The sequence below is a fragment of the Prionailurus viverrinus genome, chromosome C2 (genome assembly GCF_022837055.1).
Source record: "Prionailurus viverrinus isolate Anna chromosome C2, UM_Priviv_1.0, whole genome shotgun sequence".
Classification (NCBI taxonomy): Eukaryota; Metazoa; Chordata; class Mammalia; order Carnivora; family Felidae; genus Prionailurus; species Prionailurus viverrinus.
The window spans coordinates 102,292,877-102,307,333 of NC_062569.1; the positions used below are offsets into that span (position 1 = coordinate 102,292,877).

Genomic DNA, 14,457 nt, shown 5'->3' on the forward strand with positions numbered 1-14,457 from the left:
AAAAATAGGGAAGGCTTCATGAATTTGCATGTGATCCTTGTTCAGGGGCCATGCTAATCTTTGTATCATTCCAATTTTAGTATATGTGCTGAGGATGCAAGCACTGTTTATATTTTAAATTAAAAACAAGGGGTGCCTGGGTGGCTCAGTTGGTTAAGCATCTGACTTTGACTCACCTCACGATCTCTCCCAGCTCGTGAGTTCAAGCCCTGCATAGGGCTCTGTGCTGACAGCTCAAACCTTGCAGCCTGCTTTGGATTCTATGTCCCACTCTCTCTCTGTCCCTTCCCCCACTTGCTCTCTCTCTCTCTCAAAAATACATAAATGTTAAAAAATTTTAAATTAAAAACAAAAGGAGCAGCGGACTTCTACTTCTAGCTATTCTTTTTAAAAAAATTTTATGTTTATTTCTGAGACAGAGACAGAGCACGAGTGGGGGAGGGGCAGAGAGAGAGGGAGACACAGAATCAGACGCAGGTTCCAGGCTCTGAGCTGTCAGCACAGAGCCCGATGCGGGGCTCGAACTCACAAACCATGAGATCATGACCTGAGCCGAGGTTGGTCACTTAACCAACTGAGCCACCCAGGCGCCCCTACTTCTAGCTATTCTGACTGCTATTTTTCTTTCCTACCAAGAAAATGATTAAAGCTGGAATGAATATGTGAAATAGATATTATAAGACATAAGAAAACAGTAAGTGTTTGAAGGCCCATGAAGGAAGTAGTTCCAAGTCAGAAAGAACTTGAGGACCCAAGGTCTTGGGGAGAAGTCATAGCATACACCTTTGGTGTCACACCAATTACCCCAATACACTCATGTTGAAAATATATGTGACTTTCTGCCTAAGATTTTGGTCTTCCTGAGGGAATTCATTTGTCTCACCTGTGGGGAAACTGCAAGCTCTGAATATTCGACTCTCCCAAAGCAGCCTCATCTAGTGATGGCTAAGGAGTTAGTATGGAATTAATGTGGCTTATTTTTTGTTCAGTTAACGTATCTCTGAGTCTCAATCTATATTTTCCATAGTTTCAGATCATACTCAGTGTGCCTTCCAGAACAAAATTGGATTCCCTTTGAAAGAAGATAAAAATCCCCCAAATCTCTACTGTTATTCTTTCCATTTTCTCTCTTCTCCTTCTATCCTTTATTCAAAATAGCCATGCATTTCAGGAAGGAAGACCAGATAGACTGAAAACCAATAAAGAAAAACAGACAACATAAACAGATCCACAAATTATCAGTTTATAATTATTACTAGGCACTGATTTAAAAAGTGATGTAACTACACACTTGATACAAAAGAGGAGAGTAGTAAGGAACAGAAATTCAGGACCAGAGAAAACTTCAAAATTAAAGAGAGACTAAAAGGAAGAAAATACAAAATAAAAGGTAAGAGATTATGGAATATGTGAAAAGGTCCAACACATGTTTAAGTAGAATGTTAGATGGAAAAGAGATAAGAAAATGGAAAGAAGCAATTTCTGAAGAAAGAATGGTCAAGAATTTTCCAAAACTAATGGATGAAAACCCATAATTTAACAAGTTTAGCAAATCCCAGGAAGGACTAATATAAAAAAAAAAATCACATCCCTGAAACTAAAATAAGGGAAGATAATAAATGTAGTCATAGAGCTAAATACTCATTAACTTAAAAAAACAAAACAAAACAGTATGCCAGCAACATATTCCTCAGAAGAAATAAAGACATTGTGCAATTAAACCATTCTTTTTTAAGCTCAAGATCATATTAATAACAGCTTGTGGTGGTGATGGTGGTGGTGCTGTGTGTGTGCTCTTTTGCTAAAATGGCAGAGTTCAGTATTTGTGACAGAAACCAGATGGCCTGCAAAGCTTAAAATATTACTATCTAGCTCTTTATAGAGAAAAATTCTCACCCTTACAGGTATTTACTCTTTACAAAGTTAATTAGATGTGATGCCTTAAAAAAATCTTGTCATCAAATAGTTTGAAAGCCATGCTATTTTGTCCCGAGATAGGAGAATAAGGTTAAGGTAAGGGATCTGTGTTGTGGGGCTAGAATTAGATTCTGAAATTAGTGAAGTCTAAGAGATGAGCCCTAGTCATGAACTAGGAGATTCTCTGTTTCTGACTGGCTATTTTCTTGTCTGCAGCTTCTTCTATAAAACAGAAATAGAGTTGCCCTACCTGCTTGTTTTAAGTCTCATATCATGTAACAATTTACATAATGATAATAAAAGAAAAAATATAATAATGAAAATTGTTAGCATCAACACTGCATTCAAATAGGAGAAGATAGGGGTGCCTGGGTGCCTCAGTTGGTTGAGCATCTGACTCTTGATTTCAGCTCAGGTCATGATCCCAGGGTCAGGTGATTAAACCCCCCATGGGGCTTTGCCCTGAGTGGGGAGTCTGCTTAAGATTCTCTCTCTCTCTCTCTCTCTCTCTCTTTCTCCCTCTTCTCTTCTCCCCCCACTTGCATGCATTCTCTCTAAAATAAAATAAAATAAAATAATAAATTAAAATAAAATAAAATAGGAATATATATATGCGTGTATATATATATATATATATATATATATATATGGTAGAATGTGAATATCAACCACAAATCTCTACCTAACTTGTAAATTGGTTCTTCTGGTTAATTTATTTCATCCATCTTTGTTGATCTTTTCCACAGTTGATCAGAGTAACTATATAATTAATTTGACCTTTAACAAAATCTCTCGTGTTATCCTTTTGCTTCTTTGCCTCTCCTCCTCCATTTTTGGACTATCATGATCGGTGCCATTTATTGAGCACTTACTATGTACCATATACTGTATTAAATATATTATACTCAATATTTAATCCCTACAATAATAATATGAAGTACACATTATTATCCTCATTTTACAGAGGAAGACATTTATATAAAAATTATTTAAATATTGTTGCCCAAGTTTGCAAAATTCTGAAGTGGCAGATCTGAAGTTTAAATGCAAGTCTGTTTGAGTTTATAATATTATCATGCATCTTCTCTCTCTCTCTCTCTCTCTCTCTATTGCACCTGTGTTTAGTATTCATGGCTTATCCTTCTCTGTATTTTCCATGCTAGATAAGTGCTCTGCACAGAGAAAGCCATTATAACAATTAATAAAAATTAGTGAAAATTAGTGCTAACTAGTAATGATAAAATTTTAAAGTAAATAAATGAAAACAATAGTTTATATAAATATTTTATATAAATATAGTTTATATAAATATAGTTTACATAAATAGTTTATATATAAAATTACATAATTCTGTGGTCAGGATAGGTTTAGAAAATACTAGGTTGAACAGATTTCCTTAAAGCAGCACTTTTCAAAAAATTTAAGAAAAAATATGTGCTGTGTATCTGATCGATTTGATGTACTGTGGCATGTAGCATTCATGAAGGGTGTTTGAGCACAGAATTTCTTTTGGTAAACACCTTCTTGGACTTTGGAAAGTTTAAATTAATTTATAAAAAGAAATGGATTTAAAAGCTGGTAATAAGCTGCATTTTTAAGTAATGAAATATTAGATTTTATTCAGCAAGCAAATGAATATTTTCTTCAATTTGGGTATTTTCAGAGCAGAGCATAATTTGCATGAAGTGACAATTTATAAAAGCAACATCGCTATTAAATTTGACCTTTTGACTTTTTGAACAAATTCCTCATTAAAGCCTATGGACTACGTTTTATATTAAATACAAAAACAAAGATATCCTTAATGAGGTGCTGGGAGAGGGACAGGAAGACCTAACGCAGCTTAGTTTGCTCAGAAATTGTGAGGAATGAATAGGGTACAAACCAGTAATTACCACTGTTTGGGGAAAAAACTTGAGAGAGTGATCATTCCATCTAAGTCTGTGACATAATTCCATCTTGGATATAAAAACTCCAATGATATGAATTTATGCTAATTACCTCCCAATTTAATAGGATTACATGTGCTGGAGTAATTGGAAATTTATATTGAAACTTCAATGGTGTAATCAGTTATTTTGAGTAACAATATGATCATCTTAAAAACAAGTGATCAGGATATGTGTATTTGATTTCACTGATGACTGAATCAAGTGATGGTTTTAGTATGGTATGAGGTTAGCCTTAGACATTTGCTATATTGTGAGCTAAAAATGGAAAGACCAAGTATGGGGTGGTGGTGAGGCCAAAACTCTGTATAGCAATAACAGTGTACAAAATCTGTGATAGCAGGTACAAATCCCATTTATATATTCATTCACTTCGTTTAATCAGATGTAGTCATCTGTGCCTGCATAGCATGCTGGACCCAAACTAACTCTCCCTAGGTGCTTCTGATTTTAATTAGGGGTGTATGTGCTGTCTTGGCCTCTACAAAACTCAATAATTTAGAGGGAGAAAGAGAGAACTAGAACAATGGATAGAATATTGCCTGCGGTGGTAAGCTTTATGGCAGAGTAAGACAAAACAAAAAGTAGAGGGTCAGAAAGACTTTCCAGGGGAAGTAATACCTGAACTATGACTTGAAGAATGAGTGGGAATCAATGAAGCAGAAAAGGGGAATAAGAAAGTGATAAAGCAAAGGCTTCGGGAGAAATTCCTAGGGGGGAGAAACGTGCTAATAGAAAGATATTACAGAGATGGGTATATTTGAGGATCTCCAAGTAATTCAATATGGCTTAGAAGAGAGTAGGTACTGTGATAGTTAATTTCATGTGTCAATTTGACTAGGCCATAGTACCCAGATTTTTGGCCAGACATTATTCTAGATGTTTCTGTGGAAGTACTTTTTAGATGAGATTAACGTTTAAATCAGCACACTACACTATAAGTAAAGCAGGGTACTCTCCGTAACATGGGTGGGCCTCATCCAATCAGTTGAAGGCCTTAATTAAAAAAAGAGTGACCTCCCTTGAAGAAAAGAGAATTCTAACACAAACCATCTTTGGACTCAAATGGCAACTCCTTCCTGGTCTCTAGCCTGCCGGCCTACCCTGCAGAGTTTGGACTTTCCAAGGCTCCATAACTGCATGAGCCAATTATTCTTTGAACTCTTTTTCTCTATACATTTTATTGATTCTATTTCTCTGGGGAAATAGATTAATTGACTAACACAGACAAATATAGGAGAGAAGTAAAAGGTAAAAGGCAATGGAGAATGATCAAATCATTTCTGTTCTTTTGTTCTTTTTATTTTTTACTGACATATAACACATACAGTGAAAAGTAAACATTTATGCATGTTAATTGTCTTTGTAGAAATTCATATGAACACTTACATGTAATCAGGACCTAGGTAGAGACATGGAACATTGCCACCCCCCTCTCCCAGATCCTATCCCAAATTCCCATGAGTAACCACAGTTGACTTCTAAGAGTTTCACACGTTTTTGAATTCTGATTGAATGCTTATACATACAAGCATCTTATTGCTATATACTTTAGTGTGCTTTTTCACATTGCTGTATAATATTTCATTGTGTTCATATGCCACAATCTTTTCATCCATCCTAAAGGTAGACGTTTAGGTAGTCTCTAATTTTTAGCTTATTTGTTTAGAGATGTTATGCATGTTGAGTATATGTCTTTTGGTGAATAGAGGAATGCATTTCTGTTGGTTATTATCCACAGAAGTGGAGTTGCTGGATTATAGTATATACTATATATCCTGTAGAATCACAGGAATGTAACTGATCAAACTAGTCTTTTATTTTATTATTTTATTTTTAATGTCTATTTATTTTGAGAGAGAGAAACAGAGTGTGAGTGGGGGAAGGGCAGAGAGAGAGGGAGACACAGAATCCGAAGCAGGCTCCAGGCTCTGAGCTGTCAGCACAGAGCCCAATGTGGGGCTCGAACTCACAAGCTGTGAGATCATGACCTGGGCCGAAGTCAGATGCTCAACCGACTGATCCACCCAGGCACTGCTAAACTAGCCTTTTAGATAGATCTTTCACATAGGAAGGAAAAGAATGGATGAAAGAATGATGAGAATAATCTAGGTGAGAATTGCTTAAGGCTTGAACTTACGCATGTAAGTGAGATAGAAATTAAGAGATGGATATGAGAGCTATTTAGAAGGGGAAATGGTTGGAATTGATGGCCTAATTAGACATGGGTGTGAGGCCAGGATGGCTTCCATGTGTCTAGCTGGGTGAATACCGGTGCCATTTGTGGAGAACATTTCCTAGGTTTGTGTATCAGTTGGAATGCATTCTAATAATTATGTATGTTAACACCTACATAGAGTAAAAACAGTGCAGGGTTCGAGCTTATCTCTGTCATTTAGGACTCCTATGCCGTTGGGCTAGTTATTTCACATGTAAGAGACAGTTTCTTCACCTGTAACACAGGGATGGTAATATACATCTTCCATGAGTCAATGAGGTCAGGTATGTGAAACATATATCTATTAATACATAGTGATTTTAAGTAATAGCCATTATTATGCTTTTTATTTAATTTATTATTATTATTTCATGCTTTTTTCCTCCACTTATATTCTCAAATAAAGAGGAGACACCACCTTTTCCTCCCCGTCGACAATTTACCTTAAAATGTGAGCATTTAGATGTTAAGTAAAAAAATTGACGTTGTATGTACCAATCTCTAACAAGGCCCAATCATTGCCCGAAAGTAGCTTCTGATTTAAAGCAAGGTTTTTTGCACTGGTGTCTGATATAATTCTGTTTTTTGCCATTGCCAGACTATTCAATTTTAATGATATTATCTGCCATTTTCACCCCATTTATGAATATCTATCAATCTCTAGCTATCATCTATCTACTTTTATAAAGCCATTTTTCAGATTATATACATAAGGTTATGGATAATTAATATATGGTAATACGTATTAATAATAATAAATTATTATTCACACTTATCACTTATGAGTATGCTTTCACAGTGTAATGAAAAGCCAGCTTTTCTTTTAATCAAGCTTGTTTTAATAATAGGTACATTCATATTACAAAGAAATTTTTGTTGTTTCTTCACTTTTGCCTAAATTGGATTAATAAATTTTTGCATTTTTGGCAATAGAAATGGAATTAACTCAGCTTTCTGATGCAAATTTTGCAAAGAGCATCTCTGTAATATATGAAATGCAGATTGATCCCGCATCTTGGAAAGAATGTTAGTAGAGCTAATGAACAGGTTGCTATGTATCTACAGAAGACAGATTTTTTTTGAGGTCACAAAGTCTGGAGCTGAAAAGAGCCAACAGGAATCAGCTGAGTGGCCACAGCTGTTGAACCAGGGACAGAACAGGTGTATATTGAATGAGAACGGAACTGCCACTAATACATGGATACTTGCTTTCCACACATAGGAAAGATTGGCATGGTTATGGCTGAAACCTGTCCTGGGATATTGATTTAGGAAGCCTGCAGGTTTTCTGAAACCTTTACCAAATTTCCACCAAGTGCACTGAAGTTCATTGAATCTATTCATCCTAGTCTAGCTTTTCCCAGACAGATAGTCCCTTGTTCACCATCTCAGTGGCCTAGGGATACACCAGCTTCTGCTGCTAAGGCTCACTTTATAACAATCTATGTCCATGAAAAGTCTAGCCAGAGAGATTAAAAAATAGAGGAAATATTTATTCAATTTCTTTCAAGTCTGCTGCCTCATTTCTTGCCGACTGAATAATTTTGGGTGTTTGGCATGTGGACTAATGTAAAAGGACAAATCAGGAGGAGTCCCAAGCCAGTCATGTATGCATAAACCCTGGGAGCAGGGTTTCTTGACCCTAGTTGCAAAGAATTCCCTGGGGAGCTTTTAAATACTCCTGGCATGGCCTCAGCATGGCCAATTAAGTCACAATCTCTGAGGGTGTGTTCTGGGCACTGGGATTGTTCTAGTTCCCAAGAAGATTCCAATTTGCAGCCAGGTTTGAGGACAATAGCTGTTTTCTAAAGTGATTTAGAGGCGATGAAAAGCACCTTAGTGATCATCTAATCCAATATATGAAACAGATCAGACTAGCTCTGGTTAATCTGGACGGGAGCATTCTAGACTTCTGCCCATTTGCCCTCCTGCAAGGATCAAGGAGGCAACAATTCAGGTTATTGAGTGAAAATAATTATGGAGTTACATGCTTATTATTACCAAAGTGAGAATATAAAATCAGACAATTTAGTGACTGGTCTAAAGTAACACAGCCTATAAAAGATCAGCCATGCCTCCTGACTTCCATTCTGGTGCTCATTTCAATTTTCGATGTTGCTTTAGGCCATGTTAACATGAACTAAGTGGGTTTTATCCCTTAAAAAAACTTCTAGCATTATAACTATGGGAAATTTGACAGCATTGAGCTCAAGCACTTTGTAAACGAGGACTAACTTTGTATTACATTTCCAGTATTTGTAAAAATTGACGTTTTTATTCTGGATTTATTTCTGCCTAGGTCTGAATTAAGTTGCAAGACATACTGTAGTCTCTAATCCTGTGGGAGATTCTCGCCATTTTTTTTTAGAGTTAGTAATTATTTAAAAGGTTATTTGCACCCGTGGCCGTTCTTTTCCCACCTTGTAGGTGCCAAGGTGGAAAGGGCCAATGCCTGTGGTCATTGCAGAAGAAAGGGTGAGAATCCTAGGCTGAGGAAAAGCAAATGAGATGATGGAGCCAAATGTGAACTAAGGCAGCTGCCAGGGGTTCCCGTGATGAGCAAATGGACTCTTTTTTTTATGTAGCCTCTATTCACATTTTTATGTTTGATTTTGTCCTTTGATTGTAATGACAGGTTGTGGTTACATATTATTAGAGATGAATACTAAAGAAGTGACTAAATAAAAGGGCAAGAAATTGAGGATGATTGGTGTCATCCCAGCCGGGAGGGAAGGCAGACAACAATATCATTTTTTTCTTTCTCAGTCTCAGATGCTGCATGTACCTTACCCGCACCTTCTGAAATAACCTTAGAATCTTTGCTTTATTCTGTGGTGCTTTGGTGCTGCTGTCCGTCCAAGGATCGATCAGCAACTATGGCTGGTGGAGGGCTAATGCAGCTCTGCAACCCTGAGGCTATTGAACATATTTATCCATCCATGATAGATACATTTTATGGGCATGCTGTGGCACTTATTACTCCCTTTCTGAAGTTCTTCTCTCAAAGCCTTCATTCCTTTCCAGGATTCAGCCACAACTGAATCCCTTCTCAGGAGAGAAAACTAATTAGTTTTTACGTCGTGGGAATACTGTGTCTATCGAGACTAATTTGTGGTAGGGAGAGGAATTCTAGAAGTCTTCTGGAATTGGATATTAGAGGCTAAATCTTGTATATAGATACATTATCTAGGTGTCTGTAATAGATTTAGTCTCAAATTTCAGATATATTCTTATCTTTGAGATACCTATATTTTGCATATACCAGGGGGGAAACTTTTTCCCATGGGAACCGGGAGTCACACACAGGAATGTTCACAGCAGTGAGGTTTATGATAGTGAGATTAGATTGAGAACAATCTAAAATTCCTGTGAGAGGAGAATCATGAAACTGAGATATAAAGATACAATCAAGTGCTATATGACAGCAACAGTGAAAACTACCACTATTTGCAATTAATTATCTTGGACAAAAGTCCAACAATATCGTGCATGAACTCATATGCACCACCGTGAAAGTATCAATTCATATGACCACTTAGGAAAATAATTTATCATATCCTACTGTTGGAGATATAATAAAGATTGTGGAGAGTTTACTATGTTCCAGCTATTTTCCTAACTGTACAAATACTATCTGTAAAGTTGTGAGGTATGTACTGCAATCTTAATCACTTTATACATGAAGGAACTGACACAGAGAGGTTGGGTACCTTGACCAAGATCAAAACCATCTAACTGGTACACCCAGCATTGAATTCAGGCAGTCCAGTTTCAGAGTTCATCTTCTTAACTGTTGTGTTATGCTGACCCTTCTAACTAGTAAACCCAGTAATTTCACTTATCGACATACCCCATAGTAAAATTTTGCTCACAGTGTAAAGAGATAAGCATGCTTACAGCAATTATGTTGATAACAAAAAAATTAAAAATAAAAACCCTAAAAATCCATCGATAAGAGAAATGATGAATAATTGAGATGTAGTCATACAGAATAATAGTATAAAATAATGAAAATGAACTAACTGTATCATGCAAATCAATATCAAAATAACATTGAGTGCCAAAGCAAGGGCAGAAAATATATATCATATATAAGTGTATATGTTCAAATACACACAAAATTAATCAACATGTATTTACGTGAGCATTAAGACTAAAGTTTGCACATCACATTGCCACAGAAAACAGTGGCCAATAACTGTTTGAAAGAAATGTTCTACTTCACTGGAATTTTTAAAAAATGCAAAATTAAACACAGAGAGTAATATAAATTTTGTCTTTGCTTCTTGAATTGGGAAAATCCTGCGTTTTTGCAAGAGTAATTTTTAATGAGATAATTTGAAAATGTGTATTAAAGGTTTTTTCATGAATTTTCAAAAACAATTTTTTGTAAAAAGTTTGTGTGAAAAATTAGAGATGTACGCAATTTTTTTTTTGAAATAAATTTATTTGGGGCGCCTGGGTGGCGCAGTCGGTTAAGCGTCCGACTTCAGCCAGGTCACGATCTCGCGGTCCGTGAGTTCGAGCCCCACGTCCGGCTCTGGGCTGATGGCTCAGAGCCTGGAGCCTGTTTCAGATTCTGTGTCTCTCTCTCTCTCTGCCCCTCCCCTGTTCATGCTCTGTCTCTCTCTGTCCCCCCAAAAATAAATAAACGTTGAAAAAAAAAATAAATTTATTTATACAATGAAAAACTGGAAATAAAGTATATTAGTTTACTAAGGTTGCCCTAAGAAATGATCAGATTGGGTGTCTGAAAAAACAAAATTGTCTGGGGCACCTGGGTGGCTCAGTCGGTTAAGCGGCCGACTTTGGCCCAGGTCATGATCTCGCGGTCCGTGAGTTTGAGCCCCGCGTCCGGCTCTGTGCTGACAGCTCAGAGCCTGGAGCCTGTTTCAGATTCTGTGTCTCTGTCTCTCTGGCCCTCCCCCGTGCTTTGTCTCTCTCTGTCTCAAAAATAAATAAACGCTAAAAAAAAATAATAATAATAAAAAAAGAAGAAAATCAAAATTGTCTGAAACTTCTGGAAGCTAGTCCAAAATCAAGATGTCAGCATGTGTGGTTTTCTCTGAGGTCTGTCCCATTGACTTGCAGATATGCAGTTTGCTGCCTTCTCACTGTGTCCTCAATGGTCATCCTTCAGTCCATGTGGTCTGTGTCCTAATCTCCACTTCTTATAAGAGCACAAGTCATAAGGGGCGTCTGGGTGGCTCTGTGGGTCAAGCTCCTGACTTCATCAGGTCATGATCTCACCATCTTACAGTTTGTGAGTTCCAGCCCCTCATGTGGCTCTCTGTTGTCAGCAAAGAGCCTGCTTCAGCTCTCTCTCTCTCTCTCTGCCTCTCCCCCACTTGCACTGTCTCTCTTTCTCAAAAATAATAAAATAAACATTAAAAAAAACATCTTTAAAAAAGGACACAAGTCATATTGAATTAGGGCCCACACCAAGGATCCCATTTTAACTTAGCTACCTTTTTAAAGGTTCTATTTTCAAATACAGTCACATTCTGAGGTACTGGGGGGTAGGCTTTTGACTATGAATTTGGAGGGGACACAGTTCAGTCCAAAAAGTAAATGTTAAATAATCCAAATTGACGTAATATAAAATAATCTAATATAATGTAGCTAATAAAGAAATAAAAGGCATTAGAAGTTTCCTGAGTGACATGGAACAATGCACGTGATATATGAGGTGAAAATATACAAAATATGAATCTATGTATACTGCAACTTTGTTTAAAAAGACTAGACAACAGAAAGATTAACAGAAGTTATGTCTAAGTAGCATCTTGGTTCTTTTTTCTTGTATATATTCAAGGTTATCTATAATGCATATTATTCTATAATCAGAAGAGTTTCTAATTTACTACATGGAGAGGATTACACATGAAAAGCAAGCATTGAGTAACATGTTCTGATTACATGTGTTCGTTTATTAATTCAGCTGATATGTATTGATTGGCCATTTTATGCCTGACAATCAGGATGGGAGTGGAGGATTTGGAGGATACACAATTATTCCTTCTAATGTTAAATGTTTATGCATCTATATAGCTGTCACCTAGGTTTGCAAATTTGTGACTCAGAATAAAACTCACACTTCAGAATTTTTTAGGGCAAGTCATCAAATTTTATCATGAACCTGAAGTACAGGAGATAGACATGTGGGAGGATACAAAACAGTAGAGGAGGTTCGTGACGACTTTCTTGAAACATGTGAAAGAATCCCATGTGGAAAAGCATGTGATTTGCAGGCTTATTTTAGGGAATGGAGCTAGGACAAATGGGTAGAAGTTTGATCCCATATATGGAAAAAAATCCTAAAAAGGTAATGTTCTAAAAATATCATAGCTTCTCTTAGGAGGTGGTGAGTTTACTGTCATGATAGTGTTAAACTTTAGTTTGCACTGGCACGTTACTAAAGTTTAGTAGAATTTTCCATGATAATGGAAATACTCTATGCTTCTACTATCCAATATGGAAGCCACTAGCCACATGTATCAGCTTAGGAGCACTTGAAATGTGGCCCATACAAATCAAGAACTGGATATTTATTTTACTTTATTTTCATTAATTTAACTGTAAACATCCATATGTGGCTAGTGACTCCTTATTGGACAGTGAGAGTCTAGCAGACCTCTTGGTGGGGGCACAGCTGATTTGAACAGTCAGTAAGTAACACAGATGAAATATGTGACAGTTGCAGGTTTCTTCTAGCCTAAGGTTGTATGCTTTTTTTTTTTTTTTGAACATGAACTTATGGGATAGTTCTTTTTTCTATGGGGCATAATAAAGGAAGTTACTCTGATTGGAAAACGCTGGTAAGCATGCCTTGGATTGTCTGAAGTACCTTAAAAACATGTTTGCCAAATTTGAAAGAGTGGTGAAGAGCAGAGTGTTCAATCTAATGTGAATATCCGGCAGCTGCTGAATGTTTGAGTTGTTCTAATTCAGCTGAAGATGGAAGAAGACAAACATGCTAGACATACAATGCAGTGCAACCACAATTTTGGATCATTTATACAAATCCCAAAGTTATAAATTAGAAAACTTGAGACCCCAACAGTTTGGGTGATGGAACCCTTGTCTACTAGACTCCTGTATAAACTTTTAGGAAGCCCCAGAGTTTAAGAGCAAAATCCCAAGCAATTCTAATTTTAAAAATGGTGAATGTCAGAGTGGGCACTGGTCATCTGAGGGTCCATCCATATTCCACGGTACCAACCACGGCACCCCCTGAAAAAGCACAGGAACCAAGAAGACCCTGTGAACATACCCAGGGTATTAATGCACCTGGTACACTGACAGAGATCAAAGACCTAAGGTTCTAGAGACGTAGCTTGAAACTCCACTTAGTTTAAATAAAATGTGACAAAATATGAAAGAATGAGCAACATGTGGAGGTTAATTTCTATAGACTATCCATGTAACTGAGTAAGCAAGCAGTGACCTGTGTCTTTGACAAGTACCTATAACACGATGGACTTTGAAGAGAGAACCGCAACTTTACGACTAGTTGCCTGGGTTATCACAAGAATTAATGTCAGGAAAGTCAATTCAAAAGTGACCTCCACCACTAAGGTTTTGTCATTTATGTGTCGTCACATTCTTCGTCAGCCTCAGTGTGAGTGACACTAGCTGTCGACCTTCTGCTTTGCACTGAAAGGTCATTAGGAAAAGTCAAGCCTGCTATGTGTCCACGCACTTCTGAAGGCTGCTATTTTCAACATTCCATTCAAAAGGTTATCAAAGAATGGGGAGAAAAAATTAGGTAAAGGCACGGTGAACTTTTCATCTGCAAACCACACTGAGCACTTCCAACTGCCATCTGCTAGCTAGCTGTACAATCTAAAAAGCCTTCCTTTCAATGTAATCCAAAGACCATACCTCATTTCAATAGCAACAGTATGCTACCTTCGCCAATGTGTGACTGTGTATATTTCCATACCTTGTATTTATTTTTATTTTTTTTTTCAACGTTTATTTATTTTAGGGACAGAGAGAGACAGAGCATGAACGGGGGAGGGGCAGAGAGAGAGGGAGACACAGAATCGGAAACAGGCTCCAGGCTCCGAGCCATCAGCCCAGAGCCTGACGCGGGGCTCAAACTCACGGACCGCGAGATCCTGACCTGGCTGAAGTCGGACGCTTAACCGACTGCGCCACCCAGGCGCCCCTCTATACCTTGTATTTAGAAGGAGAATTTCCTGTTTTTCTAAGCATCCTCTTCCGATGGCTCTTCCACATTGAAGATATCTCAGCGAGCCTCTCAAACTGAACTGCTATGTCTTGAAAAAATGTGACAAATACAAGTAGTGGGTGCTATAAAGAGGTTAGGAAAAATGCTAGTAGATACGCATCAGAAAACCTCATTGT

The 14,457-nt window shown here is 37.2% G+C and overlaps 1 non-coding gene across 1 annotated transcript; it reads right to left on the reverse strand.

The window, feature by feature from the left end:
* On the reverse strand, positions 1-104 carry LOC125175811 (U6 spliceosomal RNA). The gene has a single exon (XR_007155986.1). It is a non-coding gene; the product is annotated as a U6 spliceosomal RNA (small nuclear RNA).
* Positions 105-14,457: the final 14,353 nt, after the last annotated feature.